Raw genomic sequence first — 20,472 nt, 5'->3', positions numbered from 1 at the left:
TATAGTTTTCAGTGTCCATCCCAAATACTATTAACATTGAAAAGATTTTTAAGATTTTATATATAGAGAGACAAATACATTTTTTTCTATAGTCCAGGTAGAATGTGTTTATCTCTTACAAATCAGCTTATAGCAGCTTCTTATAGCAGCTTATAAAAAAAAGAGAAAGCAAATAATTTCTGTCAGATATAAACCTGATGCATTCTATAATTCAGAGCTGTTTGTTAAAGCCCAATGGGAATGGAAGTCTTGAAGAAAGCGGAGGAAGGTTAAAGTGAGCTGCTGTCCACTACTACTTCTACCACTAGCACAGCCCTGAGACACGGCGTGGACCTACAGGATGTTCGCGTCACGTGGACGCCTTCAGTGGGAAAGCTCCAAATCCATCTGCATCTGGCATGCCATCACTGAGAAGACAAAACGGCTCACAAACCAAAGTTTAGCCCACTTTGACTCCAACTGTATGGTTTGACCAGAAATTGTTTTTAGGGTTTTTTTTTTTTACATTTATTTATTTTTGAGAGACAGAGAGAGAGAGAGAGAACATGATCATGGGAGGGGAGAGGGGGAGAGAGAGGGAGATGCAGAATCTAAAGCAGGCTCCTGGCTCTGAGCTGTCAGCCCATGAACCATGAGATCATGACTTGAAGTCAGGCACCCAGGCACCCCAACCAGAAATTGTTTTAAATGTTTGTTTCTTTTTGAGAGAGGAGAGAGAGCAAGAGCAACTAGGGGAGGGGCATAGAAAGAGGGAGGGAGACACAGAATCCAAAGCAGGCTCTAGGCTCCAAGCTGTCAGCACAGAGCCCATCACGGGACTTGAACTCATGAACCACAAGATCATGACAGGAGCCAAAGTAGGTCGCTTAACTGACTGAGCCACCCAGGCACCCTGACCGAAATTGTTTTATTTATAGATAGGCCAGGTCAATCTAACAAGCAAAGACAGTAATAGGCTTTTTTATTTCCTGATGGAATTTTTAAAACTGCAGTCAGGTGGTTCTGTTAATGAAAATGCCAAACAAAAAGAGTGATTTCCCTCCAAGCAGTATTAGATTATGGTGTTGTCAGGAGTCTTGCAATTGAATTCCCTTCTTGTAATCAATCCTGCCTTATCAGTTAAGTCTACTTGTAATGGACTACTGCTTCAGAGTCTGGGTGTGGATTATTTAAAGCATCTGTGTCTGGAAGAGACACTGAGGCATTTCCACCTTCCTTATTCCTCAGTGGCTTATTTCTTGTTCACTTGTGAGGCCAATATGCTGGGAGAGCATTTCAGAGCGAGCGTGAAGACCAGCGGAAGTCTGGTTCCGGGGCGTTTTACGCCTGACGCCCTCCCTGCGTGTACCCAGCTCCGACGGCCGTGGTTGTCTCCGAGCCCTTTGTAGTAGTTACTGCTTTTCTGTGTGGGTCCTTCATGTTGTACCACCAACCTAAGGGAAGAAATGAGAAGTTAGATTGCCATAATGTTTGCCCTGACTTAGTTTATAGTACTCAGTTTGGGAGTCCATTTGCTATTGTAGAATTTTGTGAGGAAAACGCATTTTAAGAAATTTCCAAGTGATTTGGAATAATAAGTGTATTTTCACAAACTCAGGAGTATCAGCATAACAACACTATTGAAAAGTGTTTTTTATTTGGGGAATTGCATAATCATAGAACTGAATTAGAGATTCTTGAACTTTGATTCCTGTTTGTGTCTTACTAATAACTAACTATATTTAGTTTTTTCTTGAGTTGGGTTCTTATCAACTAGGAAGACTAACAAAAGTTAATAATAAGACCTATTTGCTGAATGACCAGAGCAAACCATGTGATATTTTGCAATTTTAATAGGGTAAGGTACAGCAGTGTGAGCCATGGTGTTACAGAAAGAAACTGGATCATGTTGAGGAAGAGAACAAACTTTTTTAGACAAGGGAAAATAAATTCTGGGTTTGTTATTTGTACAGGTAAACATAGAAGCCTGTCAGGATGGTCTGCCTTCACTGAAGATCAGTCACCAGCGTTTAGTCACTTATGGGTGATTTCAGCTGCCAGCCAATAGAGAGAACACGTAACTTATAAGAAAGGAAAACAAAAAATAGCCAAGCAGCTTTCTTTCCTAAAGGAGTCAAGGTGAAACTTGCTTACGGTGCCCAGATAAGACTTGAAACACAAGGGACTGATTTACTTCTAGCCCAGGTAGAGTTGTATAGCTGTCTTTTAAAAAGTTATATTTGGGGAATGCCTGGGGGGCTCAGTTGGTTAAGTATCTGACAATTGATTTTGGCTCAAGTCACAGTTCATGGGATCGAGCCCCACATAGGGCAGAGGCTGCTTGGGATTATCTCTCTCCCTTTCTCTGTCCTTCCTCTGCCCACTCTTTTCTTTTTCTCTCAAAATAAATAAATACACGTTTTTTAAAAAAATAAAAATTAGGGGCACCTGGGTGGCTTCAGCTCAGGTCATGATCTCACGGTTCGTAAATTTGAGCCCCGTGTTGGGCTCTGTGCTGACACCTAGCTCAGAGCCTGGAACCTGTCTTCAGATCCTGTGACTCCTCTCTCTGACCCTCCCCTGCTCACCCTGTCTCTCTCTCTCTCTCTCTCTCTCTCTCTCTCTCTCTCAGAAATAAATAAAAACATTTAAAAATTTTTTAAATAAATAAAAATAAATTAAAAAGTTATATTTTGTTCTTTCAAGACCTAGAAGTATGTGGTAGAATAGCGTAGGAAGACCATGGGATGTGAGGAATGTTCATTTTTCTTTATGATCTCATATTTGACTTGTAATGTAGTTTTATGCCAAGAGACTGAGAGGTACACTTAAAGTTGAAAGATTCAAAAGCAGCTGACGGGCACCTGGAAGGCTCCGTCAGTGGAGAAGCCGGCTTTGGATCCTCTGCCCCTCCACCTCTGCTCCCCCCCACTCTCCTCCTTCCCTGTCTCTCTCTGCCTCCTTCTCAAAAATAAACAAACATTTTAACAAAGAAAAGTAGGTGACGATGGAGGCAGGACTTTGGTGGGTGGAATGAGGAGCTGGCAATTCTCTCCTCAAAAACAACAATAAACTGGACAAAATTGTAAAAAAACAAAAAACATTTCAGGGCTTTGGAAATAGAACAAATGCAAACAACAGTTTGAGAAGCATTTGTCCATGATTTTTGGATAATAACAGGGGGAGTTTTTGGTGTTCGTACCTGGGACTACCTCTCTCCTGAGTAGTCGTTCTCCAAGGGTGGAGCAAGCGGACGGACCATGAGAGCTAGCGATGCGGCTGCTGGAGGAGGTCCACTCGATTTGGGGCAGAAAATAAAAACCCCATGCCCACCGGTGTTGTCTGTAAAAGTTACGATCTTAGTGGCAAGCCAACAAGGCAGTTCTGGTGGCCTAAATAATTGAGCCAGTTGGGACAAGCCACAGACTTCTTAGCAGAGAATCTGGGGTTGACATGGCTGTGGAAGGGCTTGAAAAGCTCTCCGTGCAGTGCTGCCTGGAAACCTGTGCACACACGGAGGGGAGACCAGAGAGGCCCCAGGCTGTCCGCATCCCTGCTTGGCTGAGAGCCGAACAAGTCCTCATGGGGATGCGAGAGGGTCCAGCAGAAAGTAAACACTGGGGCGCACCTGTACTTTGTGTTCTGTAATCCCTCCATGGATCCTGGGGCAGAAGCTGGAAGCCTGGATATGAAAGTACAACCTTTAGCCGGTCATTGGCTGATCATTAAACTGTGTAGACACAAGCCCTAAGAAGTCAGGTTTAAAAATAAAAAGGGGCGCCTGGGTGGCTCAGTCGGTTAAGCATCCAGCTTCAGCTCAGGTCATGATCTTCACGTTCGTGGGTTCAAGCCCCACATCAGGCTTTGTGCTGACAGGTAGCTCAGAGCCTGGAGCCTGCCTCAGATTCTGTGTCTCCCTCTCTCTCTGACCCTCCCCTGCTCGCTCTGTCTCTCTCTGTCTCTTAAAAATAAATTTAAAAAATAATAATAATTTAAAAAATAAAAATAAAACCAGGAATTTAAAAAAAAGGCTTTGAGTGGAGACATCCTGCACATCATAGACCCCAAGAACCAGCAGTGCTGATAGCCAAAGGCAGGAGAAGATGGATACTTCAGCTCAAGCAGGGAGAGAGCAAATTTACCTTTCCTCCACCTTTTTGTTCTTTTTTTAAAGATTATTTTAAGATCTTATTTTTTATTTAATTTAAAAAATATGTTTTATTTATTTTTGTGAGAGAGTACAAGAGTGTGAGGAGAGTAGAGGCAGAGAGGGGGACAACGTAAGCTCTGTGCTGACAGCAGAAAGTCCAGTGTGGGGCTCAAACTCGTGAACTGTGAGATCATGACTTGATCAGTGACCCAAGTTGGGCACTTAACCCACTGAGACACCCAGGCACCCCTAAGCTTTTATTTTATTTTTTTAATGTTTATTTTTGAGAGAGAAAGAGACAGAGCGAGAGTGGGGAGGGAGTGAGGGGAGAGAGACAGAGAGAGAGAGAGAGAGAGAGAGAGAGAGAGAGAGAGATATGCAGAATCTGAAGCAGGCTCCAGGCTCTGTGCTGACAGCTCGATGCAGGGCTCGAACCCATGGACTGTGAGATCATGACCTGAGCCAAAGTTGGATGCTTAAACTGACTGAGCCACCCAACCGCCCCAATTTTTAAGTAATCTCTACACCCCACATGAAGCTTGAATTTATAGCCCTGAGATTAAGAGTCACTTGCTCTACTGACTGAGTCAGCCAGGGATTACTCGCCCCCCTCCACTACCCTTTATGTTTTATTTAAGCCCTCCAAGGATTAGATGATACCCACCCTCAGTGAGGACTGTCTGCCTCACTCAGTCACCAATTTAAATGCTAACGTCTTTTGGAAACACCCTCACAGCCACACTCAGAAATAATGTTTTACCAGCCGTCTGGCAAAACAGCTAGCCTAGTCAAGTTGATATATAAAATTAGCCATCACAGTTGTTAAACTCCAGATGTGTAGGGGAGACCCCAAGGGATCCAGCAAAACCAAACAAAAATAAAAACCAACCAAACCAAACAAATAGGCGGAGGCAAGAGAGGAATCAGTCCTTGAAAGACAGACTTATACTAACTGAAATTTGTAAGTTTGATTTTTTTTAATTTAACTGAATACATTCCTAAACTGTGCATAATTCAGGCAGTAGAAAGCTGAAGCACTGACTTGGGGTGTCAGAAAACAGACCTTGAGACTGGCAGAGCATTTAGAAAATGAAGGGGAAATCACAAAAAACACAAAATCACAGAGAGCATCAGCACTCACATCTGAGTCTAAGTGGCCCAAATCTTTGGCTCCTTGCCACATTACACAGATGTAGAGGAGGCCTTAGGGAGCCAGGCTAAAAAAGCAGTAGCTAGAAGCTCTAAGAACGGAACAGATTTATCAGCTGTGGTATACCACAGGAGAGACAAATTTGTAGTTTGAATCTAGTCAAGTTAACTGCCTAGTAGAATTGAAAAGCAACAGTCCTCAAAAGGACAGAACAGAATCTAGAATTGCTGCAACATCTTATCTATAGTGTCTAGTTTTCAACCTACAATTACTAGACATATAAAGAAACAGGAAGAAAGGCAATCAGAAATAGACTGAGTGTCTAAGTGGGTACAGATGTTGGATTTTGCAGGCAAAGACTTCAGTTATTATAGATATCAAGTATAGGAAAATATGATCAGAGAATTAAAGAAAAAATAATTGAAGAGAAAGAAATTACAACAAAGAAATGGAAACTGAAAAAATGGAAATTTTAGTACTTAAATAAAATGATAACTGAAATAAGAACTCACGAGATGTATTCTAGCAGGTTTGAACTAATGGACGAGGGACATCTGGCTGCCTCAGTTGGTAGAGCATATGACTCTTGATCTCAGGTTTGAGTTTGAGCCCCACTTTGGGCATAGAGATTATGTAAAAAGAAAATAAGTAAGTAAATGAATAGGTTAATTGATTAATTTCAAAAGTAATAGATAAGAATCTACCCTTGAAAACAACACTAGAAATTACTCTGTTTAGGGGCACCTTGGTGGCTCAAGTCAGTTGAGTGTCCTACTTCAGATCAGCTCCTGATCTCACGGTTTGTGAGTTTGAGTCCCATAGCAGGCTCACTGCTGTCAGCAGAGAGCCAACCAGCTTCGGATCTTCTGTCTCTTCCCCCGACTCCTTGCCTTTCCCTCACTTGTGCTCTCTCTCAAAGATAAATAAAATATTTTAAAAATAACAAAAGAAATTACTCAGTTTAAAGAAGAAAGAATAAATTGAAGAAAGGTGAACAGAATGTCAGAGCCCTGTAGGACAATATGAAGTAGTTTGATATAGCTGAGATTGACGGTCCAAAAGGAGAGGGGAAAAAATGGGCCAAAAACACTGAAGAAATCAGTGACCCCAAACTCCCTAAGTTTGGTAGACAGTATTAATTTACAGATCCAAGAAGTTCACTGTACTCTGAGGAGAATAAGCACAAGAAAGGCAGTTGTGAGCACAGCATAGTCAAACTGCCGAAACCACAGGTAAAAGAAAATCTTGGAAGCAGATAGAGAAAAAATGACGTATTACATATGGAGCATCAGTGTCACAAATATGGCTAACTTCTCAGAGACAATAGAGGCCAGATATTCAAATACTGAGAGAAAAAACCTCCTAACCAAGAATCCAACATCCAGAGAAACCATCTTTCAGAAATGAAGGATAAAGACTTTTCCTGATAAACAAAAACAGAAAATTCATTATCATTTACACTAAGGGAAGTTTTAGGAATGAAGGGAAATGACACCACATGGTAGCTCACATTTACAGAAAGAACTGAAAAGTACTAGAAATGGTCAATCTGTGAAGTGGTAAAAGTAAAAAAGACTATTTTTTTCTTCTCAAATTTCTCCAAAAGAACTAAACATTATAATACTGTGTTGCCGGGTGTATAATGTATATAAAGTTGCAGCACAGTTAACAGCAGTAGCACCAAGACGGTGTGGGATAAGTGGAAATTACTCTCATAAAACTCTCATATGTTTTACTTTTTTATGACAAGATAAATTTTAAATACAAAGACACAGGTTGAAAGTAAAAGGAGGGAGCATTTTGGTGGCTTAGTTGGTTAAGCATCTGACTCTTGATTTTGGCTCAGGTCATGATCTCACAGTCATGAGATCGAGGTCTGCATTGGGCTCTGTGCTGAGTGTGGAGTCTGCTTGGGGTTCTCTCTCTCTCCCTTTCTGTCTGCTAGAGTGCCAGCAGGGGAGGGACAGAGAGAAAGGGGGACAGAGGACCCAAAGGGGGTCCTGTGCTGACAGCAGACATCCCAGTGCAGGGCTCAGACTCACTAGCCATGAGATCATGACCTGATCCAAAGTTGGATGGTTAACCAACTGAGCCACCCAGATGCCCCCCAAAAATACACAACTTTTTAAAAACTCTATAAAAAATAGAAAGTAAAAGAATGGAAAAAGATATACTATGTAAATAGCGTAAGAAAGTTGAAGTGGCTATGTTAATATCAAACAAAATAGACTTCAAGACAAGGACTATTGCTAGAGATAAAGACACTATAGGATAAAGCAATCAGGCCAGGGGTGCCTGGGTAGCTCAGTTAAGAGGCCAACACTTGATTTTGGCTCAGGTCATGATCTCGTAGTTCATGAGACAGAGAGCATATGTGCTGTGCTGACAGCATGGGGCCTGCTTGGGACTCTTTCTTTCTCTCTCTTTTTCTCTCTCTGCCTCTCCCCCCTCAAAGAAATAAACATTTTTTAAAAAAGGGTACAGAGGCACCTGGGTGGCTCAGTCAGTTGGGCGTCCAACTTCGGTTCAGGTCATGATCTCATGGCCCATGAGTTCAAGCCCCACATCAGACTCTGTTCTGACAGCTCAGAGCCTGGAGCCTGTTTCAGATTTCTGTGTCTCCCTCTCTCTCTGCCTCTCCCCTGCTCACACTCTGTCTCTGTCTCTCTCAAAAATAAATAAATATTAAAAAAATTTTTTTAAAGAGTACATTCAGGAGATATAAAAATCTTTACTGTGTATCCCCATAATAGAGCTTCAAAATACTTAAGCAAAAGTTGATGTAATTAAAGGGAGATAGAAACAAATCCATAATCATTATTAGAGATTTTAACATTCTTTTCTCAGTAACTGATTGAAAAATGAAACAAAAATCAGTGAAGACATAAAAGATATGAATGACACTATAACCAGCATAACATAATTGAGAGTAACATACAGAATACATCCCATTTTTACATGCATAGGAATCGTTAACCAAGACTTAACCATGTGCTGGGCCATAAAACAAATCTCTGTAGAATTAAGAAGAGTGATGTCTGGGGTGCCTGGATGGTTCAGACAGGAAAGCATGCAACTCTTAAATCTTGGGGATGTGAGTTCAAGCACTATGTTGGGTGTAGAGATTACTTAAAATAAAAAGTGATATAGGGTATATTCTCTGACTCCAAAAGAATTAAATGAGAAATCATGAATTATAGAGAAATGTAGAAAAACCTCCAAATATGTGGAAATTGATTTTTAAGCAACCTGAGGCTCAAAGAAGAAATCACAAGGAAAGTTAGAAAATATTTTGAACTGAATAATAATGAAAATATAACATCAAAATTTGTGGGATGCAGGAAAAGCACTGCTCAGGGAAATTTACAGATTTAAGTACTTATTAGAAAAGAGGAAAGAGTAATTGTTTCTGTAGCACATATACTAAAATCAGAAAAGAAGAAAGATCTGAAGTTATTATATGAGCTGTAAACCTGGAATGCTTGCAAAAGAAAGTTAAACCTTACATAGAAAAGGATTAAAAGATTCAAACAAATCATTAGAGAGAATATAAACATAGACAAAAGTCAGTTGAACCAAGAGTTGATTATTACAAAAGATAAATAAAATAAATAAACCTCTAATTTTGGTGATCAACAAAAAAGGGAAGACATAGATTATAACCATTAGGAATGAAATAGGGGCACCATTACAGATTCGCTGGACATTAGAAGGATAATAAGGGACTGTTATGAAGAAGTTTATGTCAATTATTAAATAAAAAACAAATGAATTTTTAACTTTTTAAAAAGTAATCTATATCTGGAGTGCGTGGGTTGCTCAGTTGGTCGTGTCTGATTCTTGGGTTCAGCTCAAGTCATGATCTCGTGTTTCATGAGTCCAAGCCCCATGTCAGACTCCATCCATGCTGACAGTACCACGCTTGCTGGGATTTTCTGTCTCCCTTTCTCTCTCTGCCCCTCCCCTGCTCACTCTTTCTCAAAATAAATGTAAAAACTTAAAAAAACGAAATAAATAATAGTAATCTATACCCAGTGTGGGCCTTGAATTCATGACCCCAAGATCAAGAGTTGGATACTTCACTGACTGAGCCAGCTAGGTGCCCTGAACAAATTTCTTGAAAATCACAAATGACCAAGGCTGACACAAGAAGAAACAGAAGCTCGAATAATGAATGGCCTGTATTTACCAAATAAATTGAATTTGTAATTGAAAACCATTTCACAAAGCAAACTTGAGGTCCAGATGGATTCACTGTTTTATTCTATTGAATATAATACCCACTGCACATATTACATAACTAATTTCATGAGGCTGGTATTACTTTTGTACCAAAACGAAGCAAAAACAGTTCAAAAAAGAAAACCACAGATCAATACCTTTCATGAATATGGCTATAAAAATACATAACAAAATATTAGCAAATAAAATCTAAAAATATATACAACAGTATAATACATTGTGACCAAATAGGGTTCATCTCATTAAGACAAGGTTGATTAGATACCTGAAAATCAATCATGTAAATTATCATATTAACAGAATGAAGAGAAAAAGCCATATGATAGATAATAATTTATTTGTAGGATTGTAGCAAAGCACAATGTCTACTTTATTATTTTTTTTAATGTTTATTTTTGAGAGACAAAGAGCATGCTTGGGCCAGGGAGGGTAGAGAGAGAGGACAGAGAATCTGAAGTGAGCTCTGCACTGACAGCCATGAGCCTGATGTGGGATTTGAACTCACAAACTGTGAGATCATGACCTGAGCTGAAGTTGGATGCTTGACTGAGCTACTCAGGCATACGCAGATATCTACTCTAAATGCATCTATTCAACATTTACTGGAAGTTGTAGTCTGTGCAATAAGGCAAAAAAAAAAAGGTGAAAAAGGCTAAGATTTAAAAGATAAATAAAATGGTCTCTTTGAAGATGAAATGATCATGTATGTAAAAATTCATAAGGAAATTACAAAAAAGCTTCTATGACTAATAAGTGAGTTTAACAAAGTTGTAGGTTACAAGGTGAGTTTACTCAAAACTAAATTATTGTTCATATACTAGCAACAAATAATTGGGGCATGTGGGAGGGGGGAATATAGTTCCATTTGCCTTATTAACCAGATACCTGAAATACTTAGAGGTAAATTTAACCAAATGTGTGTGGAGCCTGTATACTGAAAACTACCAAACATTTCTGAGAGAAATGAAAAAAGACCTAAATGGGCTCGTGAATTGAAAAATCTCAGTATCAGGGGTGCCTGGGTGGCTCAGTTGGTTGAGCATCCAACTTCGGCTCAGTAGTAAGTACTCACAGTTTGGGAGTTCGAGCCCCACATTGGACTCTATGCTGACAGCTCAGAGCCAGGGGCCTGTGTGTCTCTCTCTCTCTCTGCCCCTCGCCCACTCACATTCTCTTTCTCTTTATCTCTCTCTCTCAATAAACATTAAAAAATTTTTAAAAGAGAAAATCTCAATATCATAAAGATACTAATTACCTACAAATCTATAGATTTAATACAGTCTCAAATTTTTGTTTTATTTTTGTTGTAGAAATTGACACACCAACTTGAAAATGCATATAGAAATGCAGAAGACCTAGAACAGGCAAATCCAGTTTTTACAAGCGCAAAGTCAGAGGACTTACTTGTAGTACCATAAAGTTACAGTTCTAGCAGAAGAACAGACATATAGATAAAACATGATGGAATAGAGTTCAGAAGTTGACCCGCATTAGGGGCTTGTGGGTGGCTCAGTTGGCTAAGTGTCCGACTCTTGATATCGGCTCACATCATGATCTCACAGTTTGTGGGAGCGTCAGGCTCTGTGCTGACAGCATAGAGGCTGCTTAGGATTCTCTCTCTCTCTGCCCCGCCCCTGCTTGTGCTCTTTCTCAAAATAAACAAACTTTAAAAAAAGAAAAAAGGTCGACCTACATACATATAGATCCACACTTACAGAGACAAGCAGTTTTCTGCAGCAGTGTCAAAGCAGTTCAGTGGGGAAAGGAAAAGTCTTTTCCACAAACATCACAGGGCCAACTGAATTTTTATATGAAAGAAAATCAACATTAGCCCTTACTTTATATCTTACACAAAAAATCACTCAAAATGGATCAGAGGCCTAAAAGTAAGATTTAAAACCATAAAGCTTCTGGAAGAAAACATAGGAGAAAATATTTGTGACCTTTGGGTATGAAAAATTTCCTAAATAGGACACAAAAAGTACAAATCGTAAAATAAATGAATGCTAAATTGGACTTTATAAAAATTTAAGATGTTGGAATTCGGGGTGCTTGGGTGGCTCAGTCGGTTGAGCATCCAACTCTTTAATTTCAACTCAGGTCATGATCTTGAGGTTCATGGGATCGAGCCCCATCCTGGGCTCCACACTTGGGATTCTCTCTCTCCTTTCTCTGCCCCTCTTCCCCCTCGCATACTCTCTTAAATAAATCAACATTTAAAAATAAATAAAATGTTGGTCTTTGAAAACAAGGACAAGGACTGTAAAGAAGTTGTAGTCCAACAATAAGGTGGTAACCCCACTTTTCAAAATGGGCAAAAAAGATGTGAATACTTCACAAGTAAGCTATACTAATGGCCGGAAGTTACATGAGATACTTCCATCATTAGTCTTCAGGAGAAAACAATTTAAAACCATAGTGAACGACCACTGTACATCCATTAGCAAAGCTAAAGTTGACAAATATGGAACAAGTCGAACTTCGCTAGTGTTCAGTTGAGAATGTAAAGTGGTATGGCTAGTTTGGAAACAGTTGGCAGTTTCTTTTAACATCTACCTACCACAGGGCCCAAGAATCCCTCCCTAGATATTTACATGAGACAAAAGCATGCACAGGGACTTCTGTATGAAATACCGATGGTCCCAACTTATGATGGAAGCTAATGAGAAGCAAACCCATTTTGAGCTGTAAGTAGACTATGTTCTGGGGTAAGTTTTAGATATCTGTAAATGTGGGATACATTGAGCCTGAAAAAAGGAATACTAATTGAAAGTCTGAAATATGGAAGAGTAACTACCCAGTTAGCATCCGCCTTCCAGGTTACTGCTTCTCTCCTGTTCCTGCCGACTAAAAAGTAAGAAGGAATGAAGGAAACTTTTGTTGATTACACCTTGTAGTATGATTTGCTCTTTTAAATAATGTATACTTGTTATTTTGATACAAATTAAAAAATGTAAGTTTAAAAAAGTTTAAACTGGGGTGCCCAGGTGGTATCCAATTCTTGGTTTTGGCTCAGGTCATGATTTCATGGTTTGGGAGTTCAAGCCCCATGTTAGTGCAGAGCCTGCTCGGGATTTTCTGTCTCTCTCCCCCTCTCTCTGCTCCTCCCCTGCTCTGACTCGCTGTCTCTCAAAATAAATAAACTTTAAAAAGAAAATGAGACCTAAGTAAAAGTTCTTATTTTCTGCCTCTGGACGCTGATGCGTGACAGATGCTGAGGGAGTAGTGACGGGAGGCAGTGGCCATTGTCTAGCATGAGGAGAGTTAGGTAACATGCTGTAAGTGAGCGTTTGACTCTTTTTATTTCCCTGTTTTCAGAATGATGAGTTCATTCCCTGGCTACCTTCAAAGTTGGTGTGTATGGGTGTGTGTATTATGAACTAGTGGATTTTTTTTATATATTTGGTGATTTCAATCTATTGCCATCCTTATTTTGGATGTTCAAATTGTCCCATCTTTGGCCGTTGAGATTTCTGTCAAGGTGGTTTCCATGGCATTTTGATAACAATCCTAGGGGTCTTTGATGTCTTCCTTGCTTTCTGGTATGATAAGATTTTTCTAGGCTTATCTTCTACATTTCCTGCCCCAGGCTTACCATCCACTACTTTCCTTTTAATGGGAAATAGTATTTAGAGACCACAATTGGGGTAATAGAGATACTTATTGCAACTGAGACAATCATTGCTTTTTAAGCCCTTTCAGTGGTCAGAACTAAGGTCAGACTCTTCTTTAAAAAAAAGTCTTGAAGGGCGCCTGGGTGGCTCAGTCGGTTAAGTGTCCAGCTTGAGCTCAGGTCATGATCTCACGGTGTGTGGGTTCGAGCCCCACATCAGGCTCTGTGCTGGCAGCTGGCTCAGAGCCTGGAGCCTGTTCGGATTCTGTGTCTCCCTCTCTCTCTCTGACCCTCCCCTGCTCACGCTGTCTCTCTCTGTCTCTCTAAAATAAATAAAAAACATTAAATAAATAAAGAAATAAATAAAATCTTGATTTCAGGGTTTTAAACTTCTTTGTTTTTTCTCTTAATCTGCATTTCTTTCATGCTAAAAATCTTAAATAACATTAACATAATTACTTATGTCTTTTCTACTATACTATATATAATAGTTTTTAAATAATACCATGTTGTTACTAGTACAGTTACTTGATACAGGTTAAGATGTCTTTGCAGTTCTTGTTATTCTTAGAAGAAGACTAGCACCTTTGTTGACGCCTAGATGGCTCAGTTGGTTAAGCAGCCAGCTTCGCTCAGGTCCTGATACCGCAGTTTGTGCACGTGAGCTCCGGCCTTGCTTCAGGTGAGCTTGAGCCGCGGGTCAGGCTCCGCACTCTCTCCGTCTCTCTGCCCCTCGCTTACTCTCTCACTCTCTCTCTGTCCCTCACTCTCTCTCTTTCTCTCTCTCTCTTTTTAAAATTTTTTATGTTTTTATTTATTATTGAGACAGAGAGAAACAGAGCATGAGCAGGGGAGGAGCAGAGAAAGAGGGAGACAGAATCCGAAGCAGCTCCAGGCTCTGAGCTGTCAGCACAGAGCCCGACATGGGGCTTAAACCCACGAACCGTGAGACCACGACCTGAGCTGAAGTCAGCCGCTTATTAACCAACTGAGCCACCCAGGAGCCCCTTTCTTTCTCTCTTATAAGTACACAGATACTAGCGTCTTTGGATTAGACTAACCACCCTTTATTTTTTTTTTCTTATTTCTCCTACCTGTGTTTGGAGACTATTTTCAAATTTGTTATTGTTCTTAACTTTTGTGACTTAATGTTTTAGTTATACTTCTATTTCTGCTTCTATTAGTGCCATTACCTTTAGTAAGGTATTCTCCTCCCACTTTAAAATTGAGAGACATAATAAATAACATAAATATATAAACATTTATCAGTATATAACTATTGTGACTGTAGTCCTACAAATCTAAGTATTTGCAGTACTGAGACTATATTTTCTATATTCAAAGGAGAGTTCCTAGGATAAGATCACATGGCTTCTTTTTTCATAAATTTTATTTAAAATCATCTTATTTTGGGGCACCTGGGTGACTCAGTCGGTTGAATATCCAGCTTTTGATTTTGGCTCAGGTCGTGATCTCATGGGTTGCTGAGTTTGAGCCCTGTGTCAGGCTCTGCGCTGACAGTGCAAAGCCTGCTTGGGATTCTCTCTGTCTGCCCCTCCCTCCCTTCTCTGACTCTATCTCAAAATAAATAAACTTAAAACAAAATCATGTCATATTTTACCTTTCCTCATTTTGGATCATTTCTTTTATGACTTCTTGGTTTTTAGCCCTAAGATTTATTGCTTTTTTTCTTCTTGTTGGCAGATTTCGCATCCTTTTATTATATCCTCAAGTTTTTCTGATACCTCTTTTTTTAATGTTTATTTTAAGAGAGAGAGAGAGAGTGCATGCCAGAGAGTCCCGCCAGAGGGGTGGGAGGAGCAGGGAGGGGCAGAGGGAGGAAGAGAGAGAATCCCAAGTAGGCTCCACGCTGTCAGCACAGACCGGACCTCGTCGCAATGCTCCATCCCATGAACTGTAAGATCATGATCTGAGCCAAGCCGAAATCGCGAGTCAGACACTTAACCTACTGAGCCATCCGGGCACCCCTACTGCCTCCTTTATACTGCTTATTGCATGGAGTTCCCCTTTTACCCCAAAATTTATTTCTTAGAGGCCTTTTTCTCCTCATCTGGATTATTAGTGTATGAGTCTGCTGTACAGCTATCATCATGAGATTTCTAAAGTCCCCACCCCGGGCCTTCCCTAGTTTTCAGGCTCACCCCATTCTGGTGACCACTGTTAGTGTGTTAATTCCTCCTGAGCCGCTTTATGCATATACTAGCAAACATAAATGTATATTTTCATTTCCTCCTCCTTTACATAAATACCAGCATGCTGTGTACTGTTCTGTACTCTTTTTCACCTAACAGTTAATCATACCAGTATCAGGAGAACTTCTTCATTTGTTTTTACAGTTGCGTAGTTGTCATCCTATGGATATATCATACGTAACTTATATAATACTCCCCTGTTTGTGAATATTCTAGGTTTTAAAATCTAGTGCTACTAGAAAGCATTGTATATCTTCAGAATCAATTCCTAGGGTAGATACCCTGAGTCAAAGATTATATGCTTTTGCAGGTTGGGTAGAAATTGCCCTCTGTAGAGGTATGCCAAAGTAGGTTCCCACAAGCAATGTGTGAATGCCCATTTTCCCACAACCTTGCCCACAGTGTGCTATAGGGTTTTGGTTTGTTTGTTTTAGGTGGTGGTGGTGGTGGTATTTGCTCATCTGATAGGTAAAGAATGGCAGCTAGTGAATCCCTGTGAGGCTGCCAGAGGAAGATGACCTCACTGTCACAAAAACAATGGAAAAAGTCCAGCTGTCTTTACTTTAACAAGATACAAGGAGATGCTGACAGATTAAGAAATTAACCACAGGACCTAATTAGAAAAAGATTTGGCAACATGCCCAGCTTATCCATTGGCAAAGGGAAAAAATATTCTGCATTTGTGACACTGTTTAGAAAGGGGTAATTTAAATGCCCTCTAATCTGGGCTAATATTATCTAATTAAGAAGTCTATTAGAATGAAAACACTTGGGTTTTTTATACTTGGTGTGGTGAAGCAGATTTTTTTTCCCTTAAAAATCTTTCCTTTAAATATATTTACGTTGAATGGTAAAGAATTACAGTTTAACTAAGCAAACTGAACATCCCGTTTTCTTTCAAACCACTGTGCTAAGAGTTAGAGGATTCAAGTCAGAGGAACCACAGAGTCCCTGTCCTTCAGACGCATCTAGTGTGGGGTGACTGGGACTCAGGGAAGCACATGCTGAGTGCTCCAGGAGGTGGAAGCAGGTGGCCTCTGGGAAGGGCAAAAGTTCACTCCGTGGTGGGAAATCAGGAGAAGAGGTGGTATTTAGGATGACCTGCTAATGAGTAGCGATACAGAGATTTAGTGGCAAAGGAAAGTTTTCAAATTGTCTTTTATCTGGTTTGGGTAACAGGATGTGAAACACATCTTTTCTTGGTATTAGTGCGCTCAAGCAACGAGTCAGACTGGAGTTTAGCACCACACTTTTATATCTAATTTTAGGCAGCATAACCTAGTTAAGATCACAGGCTCAAGCTAGACAGTCCTGGCTGCCACACGCTAGCGGTATGACCTTGGGCAAGCTATTTAACTTCTCCATGCCTCTATTTTCTTTCCTATAAATGAAGATCATGATTTTTTTGAGAATTAATGTATATAAATCACATATTGCAAGTAGTGCCTGGCTCATAGTGTTCTATGCTTACTCTTATTATATTGTACCCTCACAAATGGATATTTTTTCCTTTCTCCTTAAAAGACTATTTTCAGATCACAAAATTAATCTATATAATGTTGTAGGAAATGTGGGATATATAGAAAAGCAGTGTTAAAATTCACCTGTAACCTCACCACTGTAGAACATTTTGGCACATTACGTCAGAGGTAGTCTTGCATTTAAGAACACAGACTCTGGAGCACCTGCTTGGGTCATATTATGGTCTCACCATCCACTGATTTCTCAGTTTGTTCATCTGTATGATGCAGATGATGATACTGTTCCTAGAATGAGGATTAAGTTAATATACAAAGAGCATTTAGAGTCGTGGGAGGCAGAGGAGGTGCCCTGTGTCTGTGCCTGTGCCTTTCTCTCTGTGTGCACATGGCCAAGATCGAAAGAACTCCCATTCGCCTCTGAAATAGAAAATATAAATAGGGGCGCCTGGCTGGCTCAGTTGGAAGAGTGTGCAACTCTTGATCTCAGGGTTGTGAGTTCGAGCCCCATATTGGGTATAGAGATTATTTAAATAAACTTCTTAAAAATTTTTAATGTTTTATTTATTTTTGAGAGAGAGAGAGAGAGAGAGATAGCGTGAGCAGGGGAGGGTCAGAGAGAGAGGGAGACATAGAATCTGAAGCAGGCTCCAGGCTCTAAGCTAGCTGTCAACACAGAGCCTGATGCGGGGCTCAAACCCACAAACCACAAGATCATGACCTGAGCTGAAGCCTGATGCTTAACCCACTGAGCCACCCAGGTGCCCCTAAATCAACCTAAAAAAAGGAAATATAAATAAGTAGGTCTCATGAATGGAAAGGCAGTCAAGCAGTGCTGCTGGGAATAAACGTCTGTGCACGCGCACGCACACACACACACGATTTACATGACTTAGCGTAAAGGATGGCACTGGGGGAGAGAAGGGGAACTGAGAGTTGTTACAGGTTACCGAGAGGGGGTTACTGGATTAGATGGAACCTTAGTTCTCCCTGTTGGAGAATAATCTTCCTGGACTTGGGGAAAAAGGCATAAATCCGTGGTTTTGGTTTTTGTTGTTTTTTTTTTTTATGTTTATTTATTTTTGAGAGAGAGACAGAGCACAAGTCGGGGAGGGGCAGAGAGAGAAGGAGACACAGAATTCAAAGCAGGCTCCAGGCTCTGAGCTGTCAGCACAGAGCTCGATGTGAGGCTCAAACTCACAAACCGTGAGATCATGACCTGAACCGAAGTCAGACGCTCAACCGACTGAGCCACCCAGACACCCCTAAATCCATCGTTTGAAACTCAAGTAGAAAATTAGAATGTAGGGGCGCCTGGGTGGCTCAGTCGGTTAAGCCTCCGGCTTCGGCTCAGGTCAGATCTCATGTTCGTGGGTTCGAGCCCCGCGTCAGGCTCTGTGCTGACAGCTAGCTCAGAGCCTGGAGCCTGCTTCCAGTTCTGTGTCTCCTTCTGTCTCTGCCCCTCCCCCTCTCATGCTCTGTCTCTCTCTGTATTAAAAATAAATAAAACATTTAAAAAAAAAAAGAAAATTAGAATGTAAAAATTATGGGCAATAGTAATAATAAAATTATACTATTAACCTAATTCCATCAGGACAGTGAATAAATTCTCACTTGAAATCTCAGCCAGATAAGAAAGTAGAGATTCAATTGGCTATGCTTTTTTTCTATAGAAAAAAACCTCTTATTTGAATTTAAAATTAGCTCAGTTAGGAAGTGAGCATTCCTAAGGGATTCATTATTGACTTTCTATAAATAATAGTTTTTCCCAAGTCAAGTTGGATTCTAGGAAAAACATGACAAGTGCCATGAGAGGCCAACATATTTTATTTTAGGAGCCCACCCAGGTGGATACTAATCTATGTAGTGGATTGAACACAGACCCTAAAATATATGCCTATGTCCTAGCCCCTGGTACCTGTGAATGTGACCTTATTGGGAAGTAGGGTCTTTGAAGGTATAATTAAGGATCTTAAGACAGGATCCTCCAGGGGCGCCTGGGTGGCGTTGGTTGAGCATCCGGCTTTGACTCAGGTCATGATCTCACAGTTCATGGGTTCGAGCCCTGCATCAGGCTCTGTGCTGACAGATAGCTCAGAACCTGGAGCCTCTCTTCAGATTCTGTGTCTTCCTCTCTCTCTCTTTCTGACCCTCCCCTACTCAAACTGTCTCCCTCTCTCTCAAAAATAGATTAAAAACATAAAAAAAAGACAGGATCCTCCAGAATTTAAGGTGGACCCTAAATTCAATGACTGGTGTCCCTATATAGGAATGGAGAGAGATTCGAGACATACAGAAACAAGAGGATGAACACGGAGAAATTTATGGACAAAACAGAGATAGACGTTGAAGTGATATGTCTACAAGCCAAGGAATGCCAGGGACCGCCAGCAGCCACCAGGAACTGTAAGAGGCAGGGAAGGAGTCTCCCTTAGAGACTTTAGAGGGAATGAATGCAGCCCTGCCAACACCTTGATTTTGGACTTCTGGCCAGTAGATCTACAAGAGAATAGATTTCTGGTGGCTTTTATTTTTATTTTATTTTTTTAAGGACAGCTGGCCTGAAGAGTATATGTATTTTATTTTATTTTTTTAATATTTTCAATGTTTATTTATTTTTGAGTGGGAGTGGTGAGGGACAGAGAGAGGGAGACACAGAATCCTAAGCAGGCTTCAAGCTCAGAGCTATCAGAACAGAGCCCAGCACTGGGCTTGAACTCACACACTGCGGGATCATGACCTGAGCCAAAGTCGGATGCTTAACCGACTGGAGCCACCCAGGCACCCCTAGGTGTCTGTTGATTTAAGTCATGAAGTTTGTGGTAATTTGTATGAGAGCTCTAGGAAATTAATACAGTGAAAGGTAAAAATAAGTCATATTTGAAGCTGTCAACAGGACAATTATTTTATTTTGTGCAGACACAAAAATATTTTCTTAGAATTTTGCCTTTGTAGACCAAAGCCAAGTAAGAAATGTTAAAATTTTATAGGCAACAAATTTGGGGTAGAAGAAGTAAAAAATAACATTTTAGATGTAAATAATCCTGAAAAGCATAATAAAACAACTCTTTTTACTTGGAGTCCTTAGAAAAGATGAAGAAAGAGAAAGAGAGAGGGAGAGTGTATGTCTGTGTGTCTGTGCATCAGGCAAATGTATAAATGTGTCCGTTAAACTTGCCATTAGAATAACTAAAACAATACCAAAAACGGTACAAGGAAGGTTTATTGTATTTAATATAAAAAATGATTGAAAATAGGATTTGGTAGCGCCTGACCTGATCCTCTTCTTATTCCTGCATCTCAGTCCCACCTAACATTTATAATTGCTTTGGGACCAGGCTTCTCTTCTCTTCTCTTCTCTTCTCTTCTCTTCTCTTCTCTTCTCTTCTCTTCTCTTCTCTTCTCTTTAGTTTATTGCTTCTAACATTTCTGATCTAAAAGTAAATGACTTGAGGGTGTCATGCTGAGTGAAGTAAGCCAGGCAGAGAAGGACAGAAACCATATGTTTGCACTCATAGGTCTAGCAGGAAAACAAGAGAGACCTAATGGAGAACCAGGGGGAACAGAGGAGGGAGAGAGAGTTGGGGAGAGAGAGGGATGCAGAACTTGAGAGACTATTGAAAGCTGAGAATGAACTGAGGGTTGGG

General features: G+C 40.3%; 1 protein-coding gene and 1 long non-coding RNA gene across 3 annotated transcripts in view; one reads left to right on the top strand and one right to left on the bottom strand.

The window, feature by feature from the left end:
* Positions 1–20,472, top strand: part of PACS1 (phosphofurin acidic cluster sorting protein 1) — a 145,352-nt gene that overhangs the window by 70,271 nt on the left and 54,609 nt on the right. The gene's annotated exons all lie outside the window — the stretch shown is intronic.
* On the bottom strand, positions 945–11,045 carry LOC115272273. Its single transcript, XR_003900338.1, has 2 exons — positions 10,926–11,045; positions 945–1,433 (listed from the first exon to the last, which is right to left on the bottom strand). It is a non-coding gene; the product is annotated as an uncharacterized LOC115272273 (long non-coding RNA).

This window comes from Suricata suricatta, chromosome 11 (genome assembly GCF_006229205.1).
Source record: "Suricata suricatta isolate VVHF042 chromosome 11, meerkat_22Aug2017_6uvM2_HiC, whole genome shotgun sequence".
Classification (NCBI taxonomy): domain Eukaryota; kingdom Metazoa; phylum Chordata; class Mammalia; order Carnivora; family Herpestidae; genus Suricata; species Suricata suricatta.
The sequence above is the reverse complement of the archived record's forward strand: the minus strand, read 5'-3'. Positions and strand labels throughout refer to the sequence as shown.